The following is a 22,779-nucleotide window of genomic DNA, read 5'->3' on the forward strand; positions in this document are numbered from 1 at the left end:
GTTGTTAATAATGGTGAGTTTGCTGTCATTTTATTATACATGTTTTTTATTTTCTTTTTCTTAGATAAGTGACTTTAACATTTCATAAAATAAGGGCTTGGTGATGATGAACTCCTTGAATGTAACCCTATCCGGGAAGCACTTTATCTGCCCTTCCATTCTAAATGAAAGCTTTGCTGGATAGAGCATCTTGGATGTAGGTCCTTGCCTTTCATGATTTGGAATACTTCTTCCTAGTCCCTTCTTGCCTGCAAGGTCTCTTCTGAGAAATCCGCTGACAGTCTGATGGGAACTTCTTTGTAGGTGACTGTCCCCTTGTCTCTTGCTGCTTCTAGGATTCTCTCCTTCAGTTTAATCTTGGGTAATGTAATTATGATGTGCCTTGGTGTGTTCCTCCTTGGGCCCAACTTCACTGGGACTCTCTGAGCTTCCTGGATTTTCTGGAAGTCTATTTCTTTTGCCAGATTGGGGAAGTTCTCCTTTATTATTTGTTCAAATAAGTTTTCCACTTGTTGCTCTTCCTCTTCCTTTTCTGGTACCCCTGTAATTTGGATGTTGGAACATTTAAAGATGTCCTGGAGGTTCCTAAGCCTCTCCTCATTTTTTTGAATTCTTGTTTCTTCATTCTTTTCTGCTTGGTTGTTTCTTTCTCCTTCTGGTCCACTCCCTTGATTTGAGTTTTAGTTTTCTTCCCATCACTATTGGTTCCCTGTACATTTTCCTTTGTTTCACTCAGTGTAGCCTTCATTTTTTCATCTAATTTTTCACCAAATTCAACCAACTCTGTGAGCATCCTGATCACCAGTGCTTTGAACTGTGCATCTGATAGGTTGGTTATCTCTCTGTTGCTTAGTTGTATTTTTTCTGGAGTTTTAATCTGTTCTTTGGGCTATTTTTTTGTCCCAACACATCTGTTTCATAGTAAGGGGTGGAGCCTTAGGTGTTCACCCAGGTGGGGCAACCCAGTCAGCTGGGTTGTGACACTGTATGTGGGGCAGGGGTCAGAGAGGGAACAATGGCACTTGCTCCGTTCTCTGTTGGATTTCGGCCCCCTTCTGCCACTTCTTCCCAAACAAACTGGGCCCTTCTGGTGCTGATTCTCATGTTTGTGGGTTTGTGTATGTTCTAGGACCCTGTGGGTCTCTCCAACAAACTCTCTTGTGAGGCTGGGAGTCTCAGCAGCATTCTTGACAGGTTATAGGTATTTATAGATCTTATTTTTCTTGTACTTATTTTTTGAGATATAGCATCTACATGTTCAAAGAAGAAACAATCACAGCTGACCCAGCTAAAGTCAGACTTAAGACTTTGATAAATAGTAAACTTTGCTGCATCTTTCATGATTACTCTATCTTTTCCTCCTCGTTTATAAAGTGAGTTCAATGAAATTACATATATATAATAATTTTTATATTAATAATTTTATATTGTATATTTACTTTGATCTCAAATAATTTGTGTAATTTGAAGGAAAAGGAAAGTAACCAGAATCTAAAAGTTTGCCTCAATCTTCTGTTTTAAAAACAACAATGTAGAATAGAGAAAAGGGCATAATATTTGGACTAAGAAGCTTAGCCTGGTAAGGGCTTGGATTAATGTGATCTGGGCAAGCCTCTCATCCTCTCTCAGGTCCCTACCATATCAGAACAGGAAAACGGCAACATTCCTCTCTCATGGGGTTGTTAGGAAGTCAAGAGAGAGAATGTACCTGAAGAGTTTCATAGGCTCTAGAGCCAAGTTCAAACATCTACTTGAGCTAGCAGAGGCTTAGTGTTTGTGTATACTATTGGCCCACACAGTGCTTTAACATTTCTCTACTTGCTTGCTAACCTTCTTAGAAGGGATATTTCATATGAAAACCTGGATATCTGTCTCCTCTTGTCTGCCCTGGACTGACTTTCCTGGGAACACAACTAGCAGGACTACCTACCTGCCGTGGAGACCAGGTGACAGCCGAGACTGACCCCTGGGCCTGCCTCTTGATTCTATTGCACTGGAATTCTTTGTGTAATAGAGTGAAGAGGAATGTGAAGCACTTCTTTGATTCATGTCTTTATCCAAAGTTAGATCATGAAAACTAGATTGAGAGGATCACATGTAGCTCAGAAAAAAAAAACAGTGGAAAGCATGTTTCTTTGCAGAAGTTGAGAATATGCTCACACATTTAATATGAAAATAAAGTATATTTGTGTTCAAAGCATACCCCAAGATGCCTTTATTAAAAAAAAAACCCAGCCTAAATATTTCTGATGTCTATTCTAACATGTTATACAATGTTAGCAACTATTTTGTGAGCATCGGCTTATCTATTATTTATTTCTCCTCTTCTATTTAGCAAAATATGAATTGCCTTTATGGTCATTAAATTTATCTGTGATGCTGAATCACCCTATCATAAAATTTTGCAGTATTATCTAACACATTTCAAATGTTTACAAGTTCAGTATGAATTGCTTATTTTAAATATCACCATATTTCCAGCCTTAGGTTCAAATTCATACTAGAGAATATGAATTTAAAGAACAGAAAGACAGACCATAACTTAGTAGGTTCACCATGTGCTGCAGGAAATCCCTTGCATGCAATGTAAAAATGGACCATAGCATGAGACTGTGCAGTCCAGGAGCCAGCCAGTTTGCATTTCCGCTGAGAAGACACTGCTGTTGGGTTTTATAAAGTTCCCTGTGGGTCATTCTAACTTTATTTAATGGCACTTAAACACATGTGCAAGCCCCCACACTAGAACCTCAGAGTTACTTTTGGGTGACCCAAATGGTATCACCCCTCCCTTGTCCCAGTGGTCTTCTATTATCTGCTGTGGTTTGGAGTTCTTAATCTCACCACAGCACCTTCAAGAACTAGACTTTTGTGTATCCCTTTAATGTCCACTTTGATCATTTTATACCCCTAATTCATTCATGAATTTCACAAATATTTTTGAATGTCTATAATATTCTGAGTATTATTCTGGGTTCTAAGGATATAGCAGGAATAAAACAGACAAAAATCTCTGCCCTCTGGAGCTCGTATCTTGGGGATGGGTTGTAGGTAAATATAGAGTGTGTTTGATAGTTAAATGTGGCATGAAAAAATTAAAAAGAAGAGAATAGAGTCTAAGATGAGAGACAGCAATTTTATGTGGGGGATTAGGAAAAACTTGCTGAGAAGGGTCACTGAATACAAGCTGCAGGGCAGAGCGAGTGTGACTGCCGCAGCCTGGAGGAAGAGCTAGGATCCTCTGGGTGGAGAGTGGGCCAGAAGGGGGAGACGAGGGAAGGTCAGCAGGATGAGGGGAGGGGAAGCATCAGGTCACTGAGGGCCTTGGTTGGCCACAGTGAGGACTCGAGCTTTTAAGTGAAATGGGGGTCACTGGGGGTTTTGAGCTGGAGAAGTACATGATCTGTCTTACCATATAAAGAGATCACTCTGCTATGCTAAGAACAGGTAGAAGTGGGACAACCCTACGAGAGATGATGGTGGCTTGGACCAGAGTGGAAGCAGTAGAGCTGGGGAGACATGATAGGTTCTGGGTCCTTTCAGTGGAGCCCAAAAGATTTGCAGATACTCTGGATACGGGGTATAAAAAGGGTCAATAGTGAGCCCTAGGCATTTGGCTTGAGCAACTGAATGATGGGGTTGCCATGGACTATGAAGAAGACCACAAAGGAGCTGATGAAGGCTGTGTGTGTGAATAAGAAGCTGAGTTTGGGGTGTATTTAGTTTGAGATGCTTACTAGATAGCCAGGTAGACATGGTGAGTAAGCCGCTTGAGAAGCAGTCTGAGAAAAGTATCCTTCATACCCAGGAATAGCTGCATTCTAGTCTTTCCCTCAATACCTCCTTCTTTCAGGTTTACAGGCTCTTTGAACTTGCTTAAATGTACTTTGTTCTTGGCCTATTTTACCACTTAATGCATTGCATTGTAATTACTATTTTAACTCATCTGTTCCTTTCACTGCACTGTCCTGCTATTCACCCTCAGCATAATGTCTGATACAAAATAAATAACTTTTAAGAGTTCACTGAATAACTGAAATATATGAGGGCCATAATCTTCTATATTAATTTGTTAGATTTCTTGATAGACGTTACTACTTTTTCTCTCCAACAAAAAGAGCTGTTTAGCACATATTGTTTTAATCAATGTGAATTCAATTCTATTTTTGTTGATGTGCTTTCTTTTGTACTCCCTTGGGCATGCAATTTATCAAGCATGAGTAATATCTGGCACACAGAGTCTCTAATAGCTTCCTTTTATTATTAGATCAATGATTGTCTGAATTATTGAGAAAGGAAATATCTAGAAAGAGAATGCCCTGATTCCTTGAAAATGGTGCTAAACAGAAGACATGACATTATAAAACCATTAACAATGAAATTGCTTTGGGGGTACTTGAATCCTTCCTTATGGTAACTTGGAATCATTTATAAAGTACATTTTCAGCCAGTGACTTAGTAATGATAGTCCAGCTTCTGAATATTTGATGCATTTAGTGTGTCTTTCTTTATTTAAATGTTTAGCCCTGGCTGGTGTTGCTCAGTTGGTTGGGTGTCACGGTTTGATTCCCAGGTGCGGCACACGCCTGGGTTTCAGGCACATGCAGGGAGGCAGCCAATCGATCTTTCTCACACATTGATGTTCTCTACCTCTCTCTCTCCCTCCTTTCTCCTCTCTCTAAAAATAAATAACTGTTTGGCACATTTTAAAAGATGTACTAAGAAAAAAAACTTCATTTTAACAACTTGTCCCTTCTACCTCTCTACCTTTCCCAGCCTTCTCCACAGCCTAAGCCAGTTAATGGCTGTTGCCCCATTTTTTCAGACTGCCCAAGCCTTAATATATGTTTATACTTATGTCTATCCTTTTTTTCTACGTAAATAGAACCCTACTGCACATTTTTCTATTGCATAGTTTTCTTTCACTTAACATATCTTCATCATTTTAAAAATCATAGGACGTAATAATAGCACATGTGCCAATACTATCAATACACTTTTTTCGTGTCCACAGCTCTGTAACATCCAACTGGAGAGATGAGCCATAAGCTAATTAAAAATATCTTACTGTTGGGTGTTGCGTGTTAGATGTTTATGTTACAACAAAAAGGGCTACACAGAACAACTTTGTGTACATGTACATATATATACCTATATACATAGAAACAGATACAGATGCATAGCATTAAGTACCTGTAGCATATATGTGGGTACATGTATATGTAAGTATATATATGTGTACATGTGTACCAAGTTGTTCATATGTATATTTAATGAAATTATCTGTGGGACCCTTTTTAAAAAAGGTATTTTCTGTTACAATTTTTGACATATAACCGACAATCCTGAGAAACCCAACAAGGTGTATACCCTTCATCCACAAACACATGCCGCACAAAGTTCCATCAGGACCCAGATCTCTGTTCTGGAAGCCTCATTAACCAAGCCACCTACACTCATTTTCAAGACTGCCGGCTGGCCAAAAATCAAGCAGCAGATGTTGACCTTGCAAAGGTTAACTTAAGGGAGCTGAATTTGATTCAGATTCAGTCACTGCTCCCGCAGCCGAGCTGTGGGCCAGCAGAGGTGATGTCACAGTGTTGTGCTGCCTGGGCCGGTGCTCAGGCATGACTCACACCTGTGCCCTGAAAGGCTCTATTGTCGGTCTCCCTCCTGGGTGGAGCGGGGATTTGACTCACTCACTGACTCAGTCCACCAGCAACCCTCCAATATGCCAACGGAACTTCCACTTGGGGGTGTTAACTCCATCATACCCTCTCTCCAGCAAGTAGGTATAGCTACAGGGAGCCCCAATCTAGGATGGTTTTTGCTATGCAGAATGAAGCTTTTTTTTTTTTAAAAGAGTTTATTTTTTAGTGAGAGGATAAGGGAGGGACACAGAGAGGGGAACTTGGATGTGTCGAGAGAAACATCAGTTGGCGCCCTCTCAGACTCCCCCAACTAGGGACCTGGCCTGCAACCCAGGTATGTGCCCTGACCCGGAAGCAAACCACCAACCTTCTGGTCTGCAGGACAGCTCCTAAACTACTCAGCTACACCAGTCAGGGCAGAATGCAGCTTATCACGAAGTTCACCATCATCTCCTCCCTTCTCCCCTACCCCACTTCCACTGCCCAGCTCCCTAATGGCACTCTAAATGCAAAAGAGTAATTTAAGTTTAATTCAACAGGCATGGCACAAATAATACTGTGACTAAATATTTCAGTTAAATCTATGTACTCAGTTATAGCTGTATAACTTATCTGTAAATAAATTCATTCCAGAAAAAGTGCAGTTTGAACCTCAATCTCTCCTTAGTAGGGAGATGCTAGCTGGATGAGCAGACTTCATGTTTCAGTCTGTTTCTGACCTTCTGCTAAAGCTCCGTGTTTTCCTTCTTGCTTCCAGAGTCCCTTCTTTGCATGCTCTGGTTGACATGGTAATGAATGTTACAAGATAAATTCCTTGCTGCCAATTCATGATCTTTTAAGTCATGTTTTTACTTTCTCCTCCCTTTCAAGAGATCCTGCTGCTTCTCTTCAAATATTCTTTTCTCTCATTTTTCTTGGGGTGTCAGCATATACATTAAATCAATGTCTTGTCTGTTTGTTCAGATCTTCCTGTCTCATCAGAGATTTTTAGGGGACCAGCTCTTTAACTGGGGGGAAAGGCTATTGCTCTGCCGTTTAGGAAACCTCATTAGTGGGTTAGAGAAACTGGCTCTCAGGAAGAGTCATCAGGAAGACTGCGCCCTCCCCAACATACACACACACACACACACACACACACACACACACACTCACTTCTGAATTATGAAAACCACTTGAAACTGGCAGAAAGGTCCTTCAGCATCTTCCCTCTTTAATCCTGCACTGCATCCTCCAGCTGTTCTGAAGTTTGGGACGTTAGCAGACAGGAGGGATGGAGTGGGCATGCTGGAGTAGGAGAAGTGAAGCAGGAGGGAGGTGTATTTGTTTCACTGTCTGGTAGAATGTTATTACAGGTGGGACTGGATAAAAAGGCTCTGATTCTCTTTCTTGGTGGGGTGCTTATTCTGATACATGTTTTTCAGTTTTCAGCTTCTTTTCCTAAATTCTTCCAAACTGGTGAGTTAGAAGCACAATATACCAGCTGCAGGAACCATATTTTTATTGCACCCTCACCTCTTCATTCTGTGCTTTGAAAGCACAATCCGTCAGGGAGAAACAGTGAGACAGATGTGCTGTATCTCAACACTCACTGACACACTCTCGCACAGAAGCAGTGTGGGGGAAGGAGATCTTCACAGGAGATAGGATCTTAATAGGAGACCGGGAATGTGGCATCGGTCCTCCCATTTTCTAGCTAGATGGCCTTGAGAAGGCACTTTAATATCTCTCGCTCTCCTGTGCATAACTGTCTGAAGGCAGAAGGCTAGCTCGGCCCTCTCAAGCTCCTTTCTAACTCTAGTGTCTATGAACCAAGCACTTAGTTTAATTTGTTACTGTCCTCATCCTCCCAAGATAAAAAAAGGGAAGTACAAATAAGTGATTACACAAGTCCCATGAGGTAAATATTACATTAATGGGAAAGCTGCTGCAAGTCCAACCAGATGACCGTCCAAACCCCCTGATTTCTTAAGCATATTACTTTTACTTAGAAATGATGGCATAATCAAGGGGATCATGTAGCTGGTGCTCAGTATGTACCTAGAACACAGGTACCAGGAAACAAGTGCTTCTCTCGAAGATAATAATGGTTTTGTTGTTAGCTTCTGTAGAAATCTCCTAATGGGATATATATAGTCAGGTAGGTTGTCTATTTATATAGTTTCCACCTAGCAGGCAGACACATGCATTTTAACTTAGTATTATATAGTATTTCTCTGTGAAATGGGCCTTATTTCAATTCCTCGTAATTATGGACTAATTTTACCACAACAAATAAAAAGTATAGGGACATGTTTACTCAGGAGACATGATAATCTAGTAGGAAAAGTATGGGCTTTGAGGCACTCTGGAGATCTTCCTGGCCACAATTATTAAGGGCCTTGTAGTTAGACATGGTGCCCGCTTAGAGGCAGGACCCTCCCTGCTGTCCTGAGATGTTACTGGCACTTGAAGCCTCAACTTGTGCCTGGCCTGTTCCAGGGCTTATCTGCCTGCAGAATGCACAGTCAAGTCTCACTCACAACGGACTCTTGCCTTGTTCCTTTACCAGGTGGTCGGTTAACTCACAATGACAAAAACTGTGAAAGGTCTAGCTTCAGTGGTGACTCAAAGGGACAGGACGCTGAATTTGATCGTAACCTTCAAAAGCAAGTTCTGTCTCCTTGGCTGTCACTCTCAGTCTGCTCTAGCATGGTGTATATACTGCCACCTCCCTCTGGAATGACCTGTCCACTGCAGGCTCAGCCCAGGTGAGCATGGAGGTCAGGTCCTGCAGCACACTTAGAGCTCCCACACACGAGCATGTGGGTTCAGGAGCTGGCTTCATGCCCCAGGTCTGTGGTATGGGACGTGAGGGGCTGAACAAATACTTAGGTGATTTTCACCGGAGTTGACGGTCTCAGTATACACCCACTCCATGTTCACCTAGAGAGTCTGTCTGTCAGTCCTACCTTGTTCTGGGGTCTCACTTTCATCAGTTTAGATCCTCACCAGCTCACACAATACCTGCTAGTCTACTCCTCCCAGTGGGATACCATTTCTGTAATGGCCCCTATCTCCCAGTGTCTGCCCTTTACCTTTACCTTTGAAGACCAAAGACTGGTCTTCAAGCCAACCCAGAGACACTCTCTGGACCTGGAAGTGGCCTGACTCTGAGAACCATGGCTTCCTCATAGCCCCAGAAGCTCTCCAAGGTGGACCCCATTCTGGACTAAACCCTGGACTTGTGAATTAGCCCTGCCTGGCAGAGCCTCACATGATCTGGCCCCAGCCTACCTCTGCCCATGAGCCTCCCTGTCATCTGTGCTCACCGCCCCACTGGTCCTTCTTCCTTGTCCTTCAGACCTGTTAATCTTGGTCCTACTTTTGGTCCTTCGCACTAACTGAGCCCTCTGTCCTATGTGTTTTTCCCACCTAGTTGCATATGATTTGCTCCTTCTTACCATTTATTTCTCAACTAACATGGCACTTTTTCAGAAAGACCTTCCCTGATGTCCCCAATCTACTTCACATCACAGTTTTTGAAATATTTCCATATTATTTGCCACTAACTGACATTTTGTATTTATTTTAATTATCATGTGTCTCTTTGTTGATCACTTGCCCCTTAACCTCCTCTGTATCCTACCAATTGAAGCACCATGAGAGCAGGACCTCACCCGCTTCATTCAGCCTGTGCTATATCCCAGTACCTACGGTACCTTGTGGTATATAGGAGGTACTCAATAAAACTTATTAAGTGAAGGAATGTTAGCCCCATCCTGGGTAAAAGGGAGAACAGAGACCCTGACTCTGCTAATTCCCCATCTTGCCAGTGCACATCACCTCGGCTCACACCTTTTTCTCACTAGGCATAACTAACACCTGCAGTTTTAATCCACACAGCATGAAACAACGGTCCTGCATTTGTCACAAGAACATTGCTGTTTTCATTTGCAAAATGAAATTCAAGTATAGCAATAAACTAATGAAAGTTTGACTACATACTCACTTCTTCAACACATTGTTAAAATTCTCCTTTCTAACTTTTTCAAGTTTGTTTATCATTAACGAAGCACAAATCACATTCCAGGGCATGCTTGTTTCTCCCAGTCTCTGCCCCCAGCAGCCCTCTCTTCCCTTGGCCAAGCCTGAGGACCGCCATGCTGGGTGGTGCTGCAGCAGAGATACTGGGGAGAGGGGCTAATGGGCTGAGGCAGGGAGACGCCATCCCCAGGCTGCCCTCCTTACTCCAGTGGGTTTTCACGGGTGGGACAAGCCAGATGCAGAATTCCAGTGCACTGAGCATTGCTGTAGCAAAGGCAGGGACAAATGACAAGTTGAGCTAGTCTGACTTAGTGGTGGAAAAAAACTCCAACGCATAATTTGTGGTAAAGGAGTGCAGCTGAAAAATGCTTGAAAACAGGCTGAAAAGCATCTCCCAGGTTGCCATAAGGAAAGGAGCAGCTCTGAATAAAAGCAACTCACAGGACAGTCTGGTCTCACAGAGCTGGGGCTGTGCGCACAGCTTTCACTCCACCCACACCTACAGTGTGTGGCAGTGACTGTCAGGAGTCAGATGCCTTTATGGAGGATGGGGTATCAGGGTAGATGGCATGGAGTGGGTCAGTGGAACTGATAACTGAATTTAGGAGATTTCAAATGAATGCACACAACTGAAATCCTATTTGTGATTCTGATTCCTAATAATTACACGAACTTTGAATTCTATAAACTATTTTCTCTACATCATCTTGCTTGATCTTTATTACAATTTCATATGGTAGGCAGAGCAAATAATATCATCCTTACAGTTGAGAAAACGGAAACAAAGTGGTTAAAAGGGTGGGAAGTGGGGATGGGGGGGAGTGGAAGGGAGAAAATGGAGACAACTATACTTGAATGACAATTTTAAAAAGTGGGGAAAATAATAAAATAAAAAACCTACCACAATGTCCTACATGTTTTCAGATTCCCTTGTAGGTTCAGTAGTTTCCATCGAATCTAAGAAACTCCATTTTTCTAAGTTTTAACTTTGAGTAACTTATATTGGCCTAGAGAATTTCCAAAAACTATAATTTTTAAGAAGTCAACAGAGTATATAGGCCTATCTTATTTTAATTAAACTGAGTAAGTAAGATCATATATTTCAGTAAAGAGAAAACTGGGTTTGGTGTTAATTATTCATTTTACAAAAGGAATCTTAATTTATAAAAAGAATATAGAGTTGTTTAAAAAACAAACTCCTTTAAATAAAAACTAAAATATTTTTAAATGTTTTCAGTGATGCATGTGCAGTGGTACATTTTAAATATTCAAATTTATTGTAAAAAGTAGATGGGCAAACTAGACCATATAAAGAATTCTTATAACTTGGTAAGAAAAAACAAACAAAATAAAAGGAGACAAAACATATTACCAGCTGAGTCACAGAGAAGGAAGCCCACAGGGCCAACGAACACTTGCATAGGGAGGACTGCAGTTTCCTGCCCCCTTCCCTTCCTCCTGGACACACAGTTGTCCGGCCAGAGGTTGGATCTCCCAGCCTCCCCCTAAGGATGCACTTACGTATCCATAAGAGCAAGTTTTACCAGTGGAATGTGAGTGGAAGAGGTGTGTGTAACTTGTGCCTTATTACCTATAAAAAGATTGTTTTGTCAGAAGTTTTCCAATCTTTTTTCAAAAGTTGGTATGTGCCAAAAACCCAAGACTATGCTCATGGTGAGAAGGACGATGACCTGAGAGATGGAAATTTAACAAATGGAAGGATTCCTGAAACACTGTGTGAAGCAGAGCCACCTCATCAGTCTAGACTATCCAATGTAGCCTTGTTATGTAAAACGGAAATGTCTTCCATTTAAAGTACTCTAACTGGGGGGGAGGGGGGATCGTCTATTTGTTATAGCAGCAAACCTAACTAACACAACCTAACTAGGAAGTCTGAGAAGTGCAAGTTAAAACTAGATACCATTTCATACCCTAAGATTGGAGACATTTTAAAAATCTGATGATACCAAGAATTTGGGAAATGAGGAACTCTCATATACTTCCACCAGAAGCATAAATTGACACAACCACTGGAGAAAAAATTCTAAAAATTACTAAAGTAGAAAATAAGCAACCCCTATTGCCTATTCATTTCACTTCTAGGTATAGTAACTTTAGACACTGAGATACACCTACAGGGTAGTTATAACATCACTTGTATTAGCAAAAATTAGAAACCACCTGAAAGATCATTAATAAGAGGATGGGTAAACTGTGATATTTTCATATAATTGAGCACAAAATGGATGAGCTGAATCTATATATATCAATATGACTAAATTTCAAAAACAATTTTGAAGAGAACAAGAAGGTGAAGATTATGTATAATATGATAGCATAAGGTAAAACTCAAAGTATACAAAGTATAACTATGTATTTTTATTATATATACATGTGGAAAAGTATAAAAATATAGTCTGCAAGAACACCTACCGGATTCTTGATAGTAGTTGTCTCTGGGGAAGGAAGGTAAAGAGAAAGATCTGTGGAGAGAAACAAGAAGGACTTCAATATTATTCATAATGTTTTCTTTCTTTTGTGAAAATGTCATTAACATTTGTTAACTGTGGCCACTGGGTGCCATCAGTGGTGTGCTGGAGCTGCATCGCCTGCGGGAGAGTGGGTGGTGCACATCTCTTCCCAACTCCCCATCTGATGACGTCACCATGATAACTTGAAATCAATGGCGAAAGTACTCACACCACAGAGAACAGCAAATGCTACAAATCAGAGCCTCTTTTCCCCTCTGGAGACTCTGTTGTCCACAGTGACCAGCACACTGATGGATACAATGTATCTATTAACTTTAATCTTCATACTTTGTAATAATTTTTAAACTTTTCAAAAGAAAAAATAACACTTTATCTTTATTTAATGTCTCAGGATTATGCTCTTTGCACAAAGCATGCAGCATGTGTGCTTTGGTGGTGATGAAGAAAAATACAGCATCTCTCTGAAGGATCTAAGCAAAGGTCAGGTTGTAGTTGGCTTCTGAGAAAACTTGGCTCATTTGGGTTAGGTAACCTTTTGGACCGCCTCCTTATTATGCAGTTTCAGCATCAAGTGTCTTCAAATTATATGACACCTCTATGCAATAAGGGGCTTCCTGCATCTCCTCAAAGAAGATACCATCTTTCATAACTGCTGGAATGCCTAGATTTACCTTATTGAATTCCAGTTGTTGAACCATAATTTGCATTTCTACTTGTATAAAAATAAATCAGGAAGAAAAGTGCGTAAGACGTGGCCCTAAGAGTCCTGGTAGTTTGAGCAGTCTTCTGCGGCCATGACCTAGGAGTGTGGTATTCACATTTTCTGGACCCCGACCAGGACATGTGCCCACGTAAGGATGGAGGACTATGGGGAAGGACGTTTGCCTTCAGTCCTGTCCTGTCATGATTCATTTTCACAAAGCGTAAAACATGCAACATAATCCTATAGACTATTTATGGATACATTCATAGGTCATACAAAAAAGTCATGAGAATGATAAAAAACACATTTATGGTATAAATTCTTTCTGTAAAAGAAGGGAGAGAAATGGAGACAAAGTATTAATGTAAAAGGTTTTTTTTTAACTATTTAAGTTTTTTTTAAGTATCTGAAGCAAATACAACAAAATACTAAGACTTCTTCAAGTTCAGTGGCTTGAGCACTTGGGTGTTAAATTATCCTCCACAGTTTTACATATGTTTGACTATTTCATAATTTTTTAACAAGAAAGAAAAACGAACAAAATCACATTTACTTCCATAGCTTGATAACTTTGGGCATTTTTCTTGAATATTAGTCTATCTTTCTCTAAAATGGTATTAATACCCAAGTCACAGAATGAGAACAGCAACATTTTCTAACTCCACAGAGGTTTTCCTTCTGTATGTTCAAACTCTCCCCACCAGATCCTGCCCCCACCTCACCACCCGAGCCCTTGTCCTGTAACTAGGATTGAGCTCCAGCATCCAGATGGATGAGAATACAGCATAGGCCAGGCATTGAAGGACAAATACCATATGATCTCACCTTTGACAGGAAGCTAAAGAATAAAACAAACAAGCAAACAGAATAAAAACAAAGACGCTGAAATAGAGAACAAGTGGGCAGCGACCAGAGGGGGAGAGGGAAGGGAACTTAAGGGGAAAATGGGGGGAGGGATTTGGAGGAACAAATAGGAAGGACACAGGGACGAGAACTAAGGGGGGTGGAAATGGGAGGGAGGTGGGGAGCAAGGGGCGGGGGAGGCTGGGATGGGAAAAATAGACAAAAAACTGTACTTGAAAAATAACTAAATAAAATTTTAAAAAAATAAAAAAAGAAAAGTAACTAAATAAAATTTAATATTAAAAAAAAGAATACAGCATCCGGATGCTGAGAATACAGTGTGAGCCTGCATCCCTCACTCTCCTGCAGAAGCGGTTCCCGAGGGCCCTCCCCATAGACCTCCTGGAAGCCAATCTCTGCCTCAGGACGTGTTCCTGGAAATCCTGCCTAAGACGGTAGGAGTTGTCGTCATCCCATGGAGGCTGGCTACTTGCACACAACGTCACATTTTTAAATGTTCTAATGCACTTAAAAAGACAGGAAGCGGGGGTGGGGAAACTAATATCCATAAATCTAACCGCAGCACATCCAGTAGCTCTGAGAGCTCTATAAAGGCTTCAGTTCTCTGTGCTTCCATTCAGTTTCACTAATGAATCTAGGATCATATGACCTGTAATAGTTCCATATAAGCTTACAATTTGCTAATTGAAAGACTGCCTGAGACTCAAAGCAAGCTTCGCACATGCCAAAGTCTGCATTTCAGATACAAAGAGCTCTCAAAAGATTTCAGGTTTACAAAAACACCTTCATACTTGGAAGTTTATGGATGTAGCATGTTTATTTAGGTCATTCATATCTTGAGGGTTTAGACTTGAAGGTTGAGAATACACAGGTATGGTCGTGGAACATTAACTGGAAATAATGAAGCTGTCTCGGGTACCTTTGAACCATTCCAAAGGAGACACTTGATTTACTCATAAAGTCGGTGCAAAGGGCACTGTACCTTCCCTAATTAGATTATCTGGGACTAAATGTGAAGAGTTAAATAATTTCTTAACATGATAGAAAACAAATTCTCATGAGGATGTGACCCAGAGGACAAGAAGCAGTGATACTTATATTTTAGGCTGAAAGGCTCTGGTGACACTGAGCTCCAGTTAAAGAAGAAAGGGCCCCACCTAAGTGACAGCAGACATTGCTCTTGGGGCTGCCAGTCAAACCACAGATGAGTCGGCTGGTTGTTCAGGGATCCTACAGTGTAGCTGGTACTGTTGAGGTCCTCACTAAGCTCCTTGAACATCCTTATAATTAGTGTTTGGACTCTTTAATAATTTTTTATTAATACATTTTATTGATTATGCTATTACAATTGTCCCATTTTTCTCCTTTCATTCCACTCCACCCTGCACACCCCTTCCCACCCACATTCCCCCACTTTAGTTCATGTCCATGAGTCATACTTATAAGTTCTTTAGCTTCTACATTTCCCAAACTATTCTTACCCTCCCCCTGTCTATTTTCTACCTACCATCTATGCTACTTATTCTCTGTACCTTTCCCCTTCTCTCTTCCCCCCACTCCCCTGTTGCTAACCTTCCATGTGATCTCCATTTCTGTAGTTCTGTTCCTGTTCTAGTTGTTTGCTTAGTTTGTTTTGTTTTAGGTGTGGTTGTTAATAATTGTGAGTTTGCTGTCATTTTACTGTACGTGTTTCTTATATTTTTCTTAGATAAGTCCCTTTAACATTTCATAAAATAAGGGCTTGGTGATGATGAACTCCTTGAACTTGACCTTATCTAAAAAGCACTTTATCTGCCCTTCCATTCTAAATGAAAGTTTTCCTGGATAGAGCAATCTTGGATATAGGTCTTTGTCTTTCATGACTTGGAATACTTCTTTCCAGCCCCTTCTTGCCTGTAAGGTCTCTTTTGAGAAATCAGCTGACAGTCTGATGGGAACTCCTTTGTAGGTAACTGTCTCCTTTTCTCTTGCTGCTTCTAGGATTCTCTCCTTCAGTTTAATCTTGGGTAATACAATTATGATGTGCCTTGGTGTGTTTGTTCTTGGGCCCAACTTCACTGGGACTCTCTGAGCTTCCTGAGCTTCCTGGACTTCCTGGAAGTCTATTTCCTTTGCCAGATTGGGGAAGTTCTCCTTTATTATTTGTTCAAATAACTTTTCCACTTGTTCCTCTTCCTCTTCCCCTCTGGTACCCCTGTAATTTGGATGTTGGAACATTTAAAGATGTCCTGGAGGTTCCTAAGCCTCTCCTCATGTTTTTGAATTCTTGTTTCTTCACTCTTTTCTGATTGGATGTTTCTTCCTTCTGGTTCACTCCACTGATCTGAGTACCAGTTTCCTACCCAATACTATTGGTTCCCTGTACATTTTCCTTTATTTCACTTAGCATAGCCTTAATTTTTTCCATCTAATTTCTGACCAAATTCAACCAATTCTGTGAGCATACTGATTACCAGTGTTTTAAACTGTGTATCTGATAGGTTGGCTATCTCTTCATTGCTTAGTTGCATTTTTTCTGGAACTTTGATCTGTTCTTTTGTTTGGGGCATTTTTTTTGGTCTTATAGCACCTGTTTCATAGTGAGACGTGAAGCCTTAGGTGTTCACGTGGGCAAAGCAACCCAGTGGCTTGCTGGGTTGTGACACTGTATGTGGGGCAGGGGTCAGAGAGGGAACAATGGTGCTTGCTCCGCTCCTTGTTAAATTTCAGTCACTTTCACCGCTTCTCCCAAGCAAACTGGGCCCTTCTGGTGCTGATTCCCATGTGGGTGGGTTTGTATATGGCCTAGGACCCCATGAGTCTTTCCAAGAAACTCTCCTGTGAGGCTGGAGTTTTTCCTGGAACCTCAATCCCCACAGGTGTTTTCAATTGGTGTTTTGAGGCTTTATTTCTCATCACTGGGACCCTGGTTTGCGTGTCTGTCTCACTCCCGTTTCTCCTGGTTTATCTGCACAGGAATGTGGGACCGCCTAGTCCTCCAGCCGCCTCGTGCACCATGCCCCTCCACAATCCACTGCCTTGCTGGGTCCACCTACCGCTGCTTTGACACCCAGAGTCTGCCAGCTGCTGCCTCGTGGCCCAGGGTCTGCCAGCCACTGCTTTTTTTCCCACAACTCCTCTCCACCCAGCCGCCAGACTCTGCCCCTCCTACCAGTTGGATGAATGTGTCTACTTTAACTCCTTGGTTGTCACACTGCCATACAGTTCGATTTTGTCAGTTCTGGTTGTCTTGTTTTTAAATGTGTTGTTATCCTTGTTTTGGGTGTGCAAGGAGGCATAGTGTGTTTACGTCTCCATCTTGGCCAGAAGTCCTGAACTCTTCATCTGATAGATTGCTTTCTCCATTTTGTTTAGTTCTTTTCCTGGGGTTTTATTCTGTTCTTGCATTTGAACCATGCTTCTTTGTTTCCTCATTTTGGCAGCCTTCCTGTGTTTGCTTTTACATATTAGATAGAGTTAGTATGTCTCCCAGGCTTGATAGAGTGGCTTAATGTAGTAGCTTCCCTATAGGGTCCCGTGACACAGCTTCCCTTATTACCCGAGCTCAGTACTCAAGGTGCACCCACTATGTGGGCTGCGTATACCCTCCTCTTGTAGTTGAGTCTTGATTGCTATTGGCATGTCCAAAGTCAGCCAACACCTGTGTTCCAGCTATGAAGTGATCTGCAGGTGGCTACTACTTGTGCTGGGCTTCGAGATGCTCTGGAGAGGCCAGGCTGTGAACGAAGGCCAGCTGCTGCTATTGCCAGACCTGGGTCAATTTAGCAAGAAGTACCAGACATGCTGAAGCAAGATCCTGCTTGTTTGAGAGAATTTAGGAAAATCTGAAGTACGGACCAAGACAGGCTGTTCATATGGAAAAGCCACTGGAAACAGCTTGGGTGGGCCTGAAATTTAGGTGGGGCAGGGCCTCAGGAAATCATCAGGGTGAAGCAGACAGTGTGAGCCAGGTTGACGGAGTCTCATATACAATACCCACCTGTGGGCTCTGAGCGGGGATGGCTCAGAAAGGGAACAATAGTCTCTGCCAGCACTTCTGTCTGGGGGAAAGCTGCCCCCCAGCTCTCACCTTGATGCTGGACAATTCAGTTCCTCCCCCACACGTATGTGATGATTTTCAATCTGCTGCTCCAGCACTGGATCTCAAGGGAGTGAGTCTAAGTGAGTCTGTTCACAGGCCCTGTAACAGGATTGCCTGGGATTCAAGCAATCTGTCTTCCACAGTCTCAACCCCTGCTGGTTTATACAGCTAGAAGTTATGGAGACATCTTCCTTTGACACTGGAAACCTGGGCCAAGGGGCCTGGTGTGGGCCTGGAATCCCTCACCCCTGAGATATCCCTCCTAATTTTTATCTGCCACACATGGGTGTGGGAACAGCCCATTCTGTGTCTCTGCCCCTCCTACCAGTCTCAATGGGGTTTATTCTTTAATAAGAATTAAAGAATGGGGTTAATTCTTTATTCTTTAATTCTGTAGTTGTAGCATTTCCATTCGCCTTGATTTCTGGTAATTCTGAGTCATGGTTATTCTATATCTTAGCTGCAATTTTGATGTGGTCCTGCAAGGACAAGAGCTGTGTTTACCTGTTCCACAATCTTGACTGGACCAATGTGACTTTTTGGGGTGCATATTTTCCACGCAGACTAGAGCTATATGTATGACAGCTCCCCATTCAGAAAATGTATAAGGATGAAAAATTAATGTGAGATTTTTCAGGGCAGTTACTTAGTTTGGTGGCATCTGTGCTACAGTACTCAAGCTCCCCTGTGGATCTGCTTCTTTACCATTCTATATTCTTCACTGTCCTTGTGTGGATTTTATTACTTATCAGCAAATATTCCCTCACACCTCTGAACTTGCATGACCTCACCCCTCACCCACCCCTAGAAGAGAGGACCATTTCCCAACGAAGTTGGTTTTGGCTGGGTGACTTGCTTTGGCTGAGTAGCAAGGGAACTAGTGACTCCAGTTAGTTCCAAGTGGACTCTTGAAGAACCTTTGAGACTCCCTGCCAACCTTCGTATAACTATCAATGTGGGACGTGAGCACTTCAGATAGGAATGTCTCCTTCAGCCCAAGTCCCAGACAGAAGACATGGAGCAGCACTGAACTGAACAATGGCCTGGAGAAGAGCTACGCCAGGCTGTCCATGATATCCAAGGAAAAGCTATGTGTTTAGAAGACACAGACTTTTTAATACAGCATTATCATAGTGAAAGTTGACTAATACAATCATCATTTTATTCATTCAGAAAACATATTTTGAGCACTACCATGCATAGAGTCTATGGCTATTCTTTAATAAGCAAGACTTAATTTCTGCTGTTCTCAGGTACCTTACAATCTAGAAGGTAAACTAGAAAAGGATACAAATAAAATGTGAAATATGTGGTGAGTAACATGAGAGATATAAAGTGTAATAAGAACTTTAGAGGAGAGATGACTTCTGACTCAGAGGAACCATAGAGCTTCTTGAAAGAGGTGGCATTTCCATAATCAATTATTTTAGGAGATGAAAGCCCAACTGTATATGGATTGAAAGCAAAATATATAATTTAACATAATATATCCAGTTATCAGCATGGAATAGTGTAAAGGTACAATACAATGTAGAATAAGATGGGAATAGAGGGAACAGTGTAGGTTGAAAAACAGAGAAATGGGAACATGTACTTGGAGAAAAGCCACTGGTCTGATCTGTGGAAATCTGAAGAGGGGTCCCCTGGCCAAGATAAGGGGGTGCATCTTACAGCCCTCAAGAAGCTGGGGATGAATTTACCCAAGCAGGAGCCAGTGTGCAGGGAAGCCCACACCCAAGGCGGAGGCAGGGTTGCCCCCCTCACTGGACGCCTCTGTAGAATGGAGAACAACCAGAGGTCTCATATTTTCTCATGTGCCACCTCTGCCCTGGCTGTGATGCTAGACAAGCCTCTGGAACTTACAGCATCTGTCTAGGCAGCAGAAAGGGGCCAGGGAAAATCCAAAAATGTCTGAAAAAGCCTTGTGGTAATAGTTTCATTGGAACTGACCACATTTCCTACCTTTGGGAAGCATGGGGGCTTAAGATAGATGTCAGGGTTCATTATAGGACAACCCAGGCAGTCAGATTTCTGGACACCCGAGCCTGCACCTATGAAAGCCACACTCACTGCACACACAGGAAGGGGGCCATTCCAGGTGAGGCTGTGTGTCTTAGAAGGCCAGGTGCTTGGGCTCTTGCCCAGATGTCTTTTTCCTTAAGATAACTGTTCTGTTTTATTCCATTCACTAAAATAAAGTCCTATGAGTTTTCCATATATTGTGCTATGATTACAACCTACACCAAAACATCAAATCCCAAAGAAAAATCAACACATTTGCTTTTTTTCTGTACTGAAGATATGCTTTGGAAATGTGGAATTTCCTCCCCAATGTTCCTGTTAAAATATCCCCAGCTGCAAATTCCAACTTGTTTAAAAATACATTTATAAAAGAGAAACTTAATGTACCTTTACTGAAACAAACTACGCCAGACCACAAGTACACTGAAGACTCAGAACCATGGTAAAATTATGCAAACATTTTTGACAGTCTGAATTTAATATATAAGTACACTTTTATGGAAGCAAAACAATAGGAAAATATATCCTCTAACTTCTTTCAGTGAATTTTAGGATAATCACTAGGTCTCTAGAAGGATTTAGTACAATCATTTGAAGCAATGACTTTTAAGAGACAGACTCTAGTGAGCGCATTGGAGTGTGCCTGGTTCTACCCCCGCTCTACCAGTAGTTCCCCATGAGGCTTGGGCAAGTCCCTTCCTGCCACTGGACTTTATTTCCTTGTCCTTAAAATGAGTGGGCCCCTTGGTGATCTGTAGGCCTTTTCAACCATCACTTTCTTTGATTCTACTTTATTTTTTCATAAAACGTTTAGATTCTCATCTTAACAGTTGAATCTTTTAAGGTTTAATTTTTTCTCCTAATAACATATATTTTGATCAAAGTCCATTGGAACTACTTTTATTCACTTTCCCAAAGGTTTATAGTGAGACAGGTGAAGGAGGTGTTAATGCTGAGGGAAATGTACCAACCTATGCAGGTTTCCCCTCAGATCAATGAACTTGCCCTTGTTGATTGCAAGTGATAGCACAGCATTAAATTAGAAAAAGTATTATCCCACAAAAAGAGTAAGTTATCTTGATTGTCCATTATGAAGAGAAGCAGTAATATTCCAGCAGAGACTGTGCAGAACAAACAATTGCCTAATTCCTGTATTCCCATACAGCTTTACTGGCTGAGTTAAAGGTAGCACTGCACTTGGGGGGAAGTTAGCAGTATTTGTAGTTTGCTTTCAAGCATAATTTGGCTAAATATAAAGCTCAGAAACAACTGCAATGAATGTTATTCTGTAAAAAGCATAAAATTCCAGAAAGTAGTGCCATTAACATTATAGAGAAGAAAGGGAGAACCAGGAAGTAAGACGATTTTTTAAAAAATATTTTTAAAGAAATTTAACAGCATGTAATGTCTGAATGACAAAAAGTATTCAGTTAGCAGTAGGCTATAGTATAAAACCAAGAAGTAAATAGATATAAGAAGAAAGGGATAATTTGGAGAAGTTGAAGTAAACAAAAGAAAGTGAAACATTTCTAGTCTGAATGAAGAACTAGTATTGCCTAAAAATAAAGTGAAGGTAATTCAGCAGTTTTAATGTTCTTCTCATCAGCATAGTTGACTTGGGTCTATGTTACTATGCTGTTTTTCATCTTGGGAATTCTTTAACAAACAACTATGTTTTTACAGGTTATTTAAATAGGTCGTTAATATACACTTAAATGGAAGACAGGTAAATAAATGAATGCCCATTACAAAATATATATGTGTAAATTAATTAGCAGAAGATTAAGATAATTGAAATGAAACTAAAGACAATTCTTTCACTTTTCTCCAAAATATTATTTTTCTTAGGACCATTCAAAAGCAGTATACAAATTAAACATAAGTGATTTTTATGCACATAATATTGTAGTTTAGCTATGAGCATTTAGAGCTATAGAATACTTTTAAAGTGATAGTTAATTATGCCAAGATTGTTACAGCATTACAACCCAGGCTACACCAAATATTCTGAAGCAAATGTGAGAAGCATAACCAGAAATATCTTCACAATGATGGGCAAAAAGAGTAAGAGAAATAACTCCAAGGGGAGGCATGTGCTCCCACTCCTGCAGGTAGGAAACTAGCAGTTAGAAGGGGGGTACTTGTGCAGTGACGTTCAGTACACGGGGCTGGAACTGGGCACCACTCCACGTAGGAGCGGGTCAGTCACACCCATCTACATGGACCGTTACCATTCTATCCCTTTACTACATACATTCTGTTAGTGTCTTAGTTGTGATGTTTGCAGCTATCATCGAAGATCCTTGTGTTGTGGAATTTTCCTTGCAGACGTGTTTCCTAACGTTGGTGTTTAAACTACCTCTCGGCTCTGGCCAGTCTCCAGAGCCTCTGACATCTCCTGAGGTCTCAGCTATCACAGTTGACTGGTCCATTTCAGACACACCGCTGAATGCCTGGGCTTGGCACACAGTCCTCTAGCGGGACGTACAAAGGACAGGAGGCCAGAGAGAGAAGAGAGAAGATTTTGTGCTTAATTACTAGCTCTTAGCATATTTTTTTTTCTCTCTGTTAGGAATGAAATCCGTGTGCTATATGCAGGTGATAAGAGGATTCCACTCCCCCAGTGTTGCTTGAAGCAAGAACTGTCTGCAATGGTGTGGCTTCAGTTCAGAGTGTATTTTGAAGTTTTCCTTTCATCAGAAACAGCTGATTAGAAACAGATGGGGAATCAGAAAGACCATCTAACCCCTCCAGTGATGCAGAGGGACAGAACGTTCAGTGACATAACCGCAAGTTACCATCCTGGCTGGATTCAGAAAATTATTTGCATTAGTTCAATTACAAGTTCCAAACTACTTGTCCTTTCGGCATCTATCTTTATGTCTGTTCAAATTACCATCTCCCCTCTGCTGCTAACGTCTGTCATGGTGCTAATTAACACATCCT

The 22,779-nt window shown here is 41.3% G+C and overlaps 1 protein-coding gene across 6 annotated transcripts in view; it reads right to left on the minus strand.

The window, feature by feature from the left end:
* Positions 1–22,779, minus strand: part of PSD3 (pleckstrin and Sec7 domain containing 3) — a 554,618-nt gene that overhangs the window by 495,553 nt on the left and 36,286 nt on the right. For all 6 annotated transcript variants that reach the window (XR_008390587.1, XM_037142625.2, XM_053659809.1 and 3 more), the window contains exon 2: positions 12,105–12,154. The gene's annotated coding sequence lies outside the window, so the exon portion shown is untranslated. The remainder of the gene's footprint in view (positions 1–12,104; positions 12,155–22,779) is intronic.

The sequence above is a fragment of the Artibeus jamaicensis genome, unplaced genomic scaffold, assembly GCF_021234435.1.
Source record: "Artibeus jamaicensis isolate MK-2021 breed Jamaican fruit bat unplaced genomic scaffold, CSHL_Jam_final scaffold_833, whole genome shotgun sequence".
In the NCBI taxonomy this organism is placed as follows: Eukaryota; Metazoa; Chordata; class Mammalia; order Chiroptera; family Phyllostomidae; genus Artibeus; species Artibeus jamaicensis.